This window comes from Anomalospiza imberbis, chromosome 16 (genome assembly GCF_031753505.1).
Source record: "Anomalospiza imberbis isolate Cuckoo-Finch-1a 21T00152 chromosome 16, ASM3175350v1, whole genome shotgun sequence".
Lineage (NCBI taxonomy): Eukaryota > Metazoa > Chordata > Aves > Passeriformes > Viduidae > Anomalospiza > Anomalospiza imberbis.
The window spans coordinates 6,088,383-6,093,584 of NC_089696.1; the positions used below are offsets into that span (position 1 = coordinate 6,088,383).

The following is a 5,202-nucleotide window of genomic DNA, read 5'->3' on the forward strand; positions in this document are numbered from 1 at the left end:
TGGAAATGTCATTGGTCTACATTTGGCATTATGATTCCTGTGTTGGTTGAACAAAGCCAAGATGAAAAATCAGAACAAGAAAATTACCCAAGAACTGGGCCAGTACCATAAATCACTTCACCACAGACTCAGCAATGGGGTTGAACTTCACTGGGTTGCTTTGTCATTCAGAAGAGATTACTCAGGGCCAAATAGCAAACTACTCTGCTGATCTAGCATAAGGCAAATTTAGAAAATTCATTGAAGTTAATCTGCTCCATGGCCTGGCTACAGAGCTGCCACAACCAATTGCACATCTGGCAATGACTTTGAGTGAGAGCTCTGGCATTTGGTGATCCTTCCTTTCTGCTCAGCTCTGGTGAGTCACGCCTGGACTGCTGGGCCCCTCTGTGGACTTCTGCATACAAGAGAGGCTCAAGTGAGTCCAGCCAAGGGCCACCAAGGCAGTGAAGGGAGTGCAGCATTGCTCATGTGAGGAAAGTCTGAGAGCTGGGGCCTCAGCCTAGGGAAGAAGGGTTCATGACTGTCTCATTAATACGTGCAATAGCTGATGGCAGAGTTCAAAGATGACTGAACCTGACCCTGCTTGGTGTTGTACAGTGAGAGGACAAGAAGAAATGGGCACAAACTGAAAGACAGGAGGTTCTGGTCAAACACTAGAAAAAAGCCTTTTCACTCTGAAGTTACCAAGCACTGGAACAGGTTGCCCAGAGCCATTGTGGAATTTTCATCCTTGGAGATACTCAACACCTGACTGGCCCTTGCCCTGACTAGCCAGAGGTTTCTGTTATCCTGTGATCTCACAGTTGGAGCAAGCAGATCTGAAAATGCTGTCAAAGGCAGAATGGAAGGAGAGGGGCAGAAGGAGCATCAGGCAATAAAAACTGAATATGTAAGAGTCCATTTCTTCCTTCACACTGCTGTAAAACAGGGTGACCCCAGCGAGCACAGGGTGTCTGTGCAGCTGCAGCAAGCAGAGCAGATGCAAGCCCTGAAGGATTAACCAGCTCCCAGAGCAGCACTTTCATATCTCTATGACTGATCTGCAATTTCTGCTTGTTTCAGGCATCAAGCACCCAAAACCATTTCCTTAGACTCCATGTTCCTAGACATGTCTGGAGAGGCGGTGGAGTTACCTGAACAGAGAACACAGTGATCCAAGACGTGGGCAACCTCCTGCCTACTGCATGAGTAGTTCAGCTCTGAGAGGCTGCATTAAGTGCTGAGTGCAGAGGCACCCAAGGAGGTTACTGTCTCATCCAGCCAATTATACTTGTCTTTTTCCACCTCTCAAGTTTTTAATTTCTTTTTGCCCAAAATTGTGCTTAAAGAACCTTCTGTGTCCCACTTGGAAGCACACCCTGGTAGTTCAACAAGGGACGTACGTCACTGCTGCTGCTGGGCTTTGACCTCTTTTAAAGAGGGGAGGGAATTCTGACAGCTGATGATCAGGACAGGCTCTTCACCCCTCTGCTCCTCAGGTGCCCGACAGTAACCAGATAGCACAGGTTGCCATAGGACAGGTAAGAAGTCACTGCCCACAGCTTGAGCCTGAAGTAGAGGAAACCTGAATGACACAACAGTCAGAGACAGGCAGTAGTGGGGCAGCTCTGGCAGCTGTAGGAAGGAGGAGACCCCAGACATTTCCATAAGGTGATTTTTCTACTCTGGTTACTTCTGCCTTCCAAGCCCTCACATTCAGGAAAGCAGCAGGGGAAAGGCATACTTGTACTCTCACTGGAGCTGACTGATTCACTGGGCTCAGCACATGCATCTGTGTAAAAATAAAGATGATGTGGCTGGACTGGCAGGGCGTGTGTACACCCCATCTGGCAGGGGGCTTTTCCCCCTGTTCAGTTCCAGCCAAACTAGGGGGAAACAGGAGCTGCATGCACCTGGATAGCCTGGGACTGGGTGCTCATGCCACTGTGAGGGCATCTCCAAACCAGCCAGGAAGGCCTCTGTGAAATGTGTGTTGAGACAACAAACAAAGCTACCTACAGTATGATTTCTTGTAGTGAGCTCAGACCATCCTCCCACTCCCTTTCCTCTCAGCCTCAATAAAGATATGTCAGATTTACAGATCATCTCCCCTGCCTCTGCGTCAGTGAAACTGTTCTAGATTTTGCAAGCGAATCTCCCAGATAAGAAATGCAAATCAATTTGTCTCTTTTTTCTTTATTGTGCCAGCACCCAAAATATGTTCTCTGGGATTAAGCAAAGGATTGTCAGGCTGCATGAAGGCTGCGGGGGAGAAGGGAGGGGGCAGAAAGGGTGAAGCGAGGGGTAAAGAGAGAGAAATCTGTAAACCCAAAGCAGTTTGTGGGAATGAACTGTGCTTCATTTCTTCACAAAATCTTGGAATAGAGATGAAAAAGCAATGATTAGATGAGCACTGACAGCAGCATAAAGCAGCAGGCACCACCTGAAAAACCCAGGTGGCATTTGCACTGCTCTTAGTTTATTTTCCAATAGTGAAATCTCTTTTTGATACATTACTGTTCTTTGATGTTTGAAAAGTATTTTCACTCTAACAATCACCGAGGAAATTTTCCACAAAAAGAAAGAGAACAGGATCCAAAGGAGAAGCAGAGTAAGGTGATTCACATATACTTGCAGATTAACTTTTTCTAAATATATGTGTTAAAAACAAAACCAAACCCAAACCACTTATCTCCTCTGAAACCGTTCCTGCTTTCTGCCCATTTGTCTTGCAAGACAGCAGGAAACCTTCATTTTACTGAAGGGGGTTAGTAGCTCCAGACGCCTCAAAACTCACTTGTGATGTACAAGAGCACTGCTTTGCCTCTTGTGCAATCTGGCATGGCCAAAGAAATGACATCACTTCACACAAACTAAAATTCAGCTAAGCAAGGTCAGAGTGATGCTTCAGTTGAACTGTAAAAGGCACCTGCTCTCTCCTCCTCACCAGCCCTTTCTTCTGGAACAAACCAGAACCCACTGGGTTGCCAAAAGCTTTATTTATCCATCAGTAATTCACTGCTATTGTACTGTGGCATCAAGAAGTAACAGTCCAGGGGGCTATTCCATTACAACCTCATATAACTGCATAACAAGAGAAACAATAGAGCTGGAATCCAATAACAAAACAATATTGGAATAGTTTGGATCATCATGAAAAGTAATAGGCAAAGACTTTGTCTGAGAGAAGGCTGGTAGAAGAGAAGGAAGATGATGGGGTAGTTTCTTGTTTGCAGTGTTTAACATTCCCATGCAGAATATATCTTTTCCCTTTTTTTGCTCTCTGTGAGAATCCTATAACTTCTCCCTCTTTTGAAAACCTCTGAGGATATGACAGAAACTCCCAGTAAATGTGAAGCACACACAAACAGCTTAGAAATTGTTGCTAGAAAAATACAGGCACAATACAGTTTTTAGCATCCTTTGCTTCTTTCAGCAAAAGAAAATCCGTGGAGTTTTCACTGACACCAGCCTGCATGGTATGGATTAGGAATGGTGATTTTTATCCACTCATTAAACCAGATTTACATCTACAATCACAAGAGAATTTTGACATACTAAAATGTTAATCCATCTCCCCACCCTTTTGAAATATCTGCTTTAGTGAACAGTTCAGACTCCTGGGTTAGCCTGACAGCCTTAGTTTGCATTTCTGACTGGTTTCCCATCATATCCACATGCCTGGAGAGGGGGAAAGAAAAAAAAAAAAAAAAAAAACTAAAACAAAGCACCAGAACTGCTTAGGTCAGCATTAGCTCCCAATTGCCTTGATGATGTAACACAGAACTCTGAGGTTATGACAAGGTATCCACAGCCTCCAGAGACCCAACTGCAGTGGTGGGGGCTTGCTTCCATCCCATCCCTGCTTTGGGGAAAACCAGCACCAGGACAATGGAAACTGTTCTTCAGTTTTCCCAGCAGTGGGTGCTGCTGTCTGCTGGCCGGGCTTGGCAGGTGATGGGCACTGCAGAGGTGGCAGCCTGGCTGCTGGCTGGGCAGGGTGAAGAGAGTAAAGATAACAGAGTGATCTGCCTGAAGGACCAGCAGCATTAAATATGGTCTGCACTTGCACTTACTGGCTCATTATGTGACTTCTTCAGCCCAGCTAAAGAGCAGCTGCTGATTTGCATGCACCACCAGGCCATGATTACTGCTGACATGACATGAGCTGTATAAAGGGCTCTTTCAGAAGGGATTGTGCAAGCTGAATAAAGGCAGTTAGCTTTTACCCTAAAGAAAATGCTATGCATCAAGTCTATTAGATTTGCATTGCACAAGAATGACTCCAAATAACAGATGAATCTTTAATGCTGCTACTGAAAAAAATAAAAATTTCTACCAAACAGGAAGGTAAGGCCAAGTGAGAGGGTAATGGAGATTTATTTTTATTAATAAGGATCCAGAGGGCAAACCAAAGGTTTTACTAAAATGCTATTTATTAAAATGATTTTCCACTTGAATGGTTCATTGTGTTTACCCAGCATTGCAAAGGTACCTGCTAAGTCAGCCCAGCCTGGGAAAGAGGTGCTTACAAACTGCTAACTAGTCCAGGCTGTCAAAAAATTCTTTGCACTTAATCTGTTTTGAAATAAAAAAGGACAATCCTGAGACCAAAGGAGGGGGTAGCAAACCTATAACAATTTTGGGTTAGGATTTTTGTCTCTTTTAAAACATTCTGTAAGCAAATAATCCTGTTGGATGCAGAGTGCTCCAGAGAAGCAGCAAGGATGAGCAGGGCTCACTCTACAGTGCAACATGCAGTGGAGACAGCCCAAGCTCTAAGCAAGGAAAAGGTGAAGAAAGATACCAAAAGTTGGCTCTTAAACAGTCAAAATAAATAATGCAGATTTAGGACTAGTTTGGCAACATCTCTAGACTCTAAAAACCCATATGGCAGCTTTGAATTTGGAAGGGTTCTTGATACATTTTATAGGCAAGAGAGACATATAAAAATCTTCATGACCTTTTAGATGGCAATGTAACTACTAAGAAAGCAAAACTGCCACTGTTATATTAGAGGCTACTGTGCACTTCACTGAGATTTCTTCCTGCAGGTACCTGAGATACAAGAACGTGTACCCAAAAGGGTGGACAGGGATGTTTGTGCTGGCTGAGATTTTTCTCTTATGCAAGGGAGGTGAGATTGTGGGTGAAGGAGTAGCAGTGAAGCCACTGCAGTCAATTCCCTTCTGACAAAATCCAGATAGGAAGCACAGAACA

The 5,202-nt window shown here is 44.4% G+C and overlaps 2 long non-coding RNA genes across 3 annotated transcripts; one reads left to right on the top strand and one right to left on the bottom strand.

Moving 5' to 3' along the window:
• Positions 1-224: 224 nt before the first annotated feature.
• LOC137483549 (uncharacterized) lies at positions 225-2,751 on the bottom strand. Its single transcript, XR_011004515.1, has 2 exons — positions 1,411-2,751; positions 225-830 (listed from the first exon to the last, which is right to left on the bottom strand). It is a non-coding gene; the product is annotated as an uncharacterized lncRNA (long non-coding RNA).
• Positions 733-5,202, top strand: LOC137483548 (uncharacterized). 2 transcript variants are annotated; one of them, XR_011004514.1, is made up of 3 exons: positions 733-892; positions 1,332-1,523; positions 5,037-5,202. It is a non-coding gene; the product is annotated as an uncharacterized lncRNA (long non-coding RNA). The 2 variants fall into 2 exon arrangements; XR_011004513.1 differs by lacking the exon at positions 5,037-5,202 and having other exon boundaries at positions 1,332-1,592.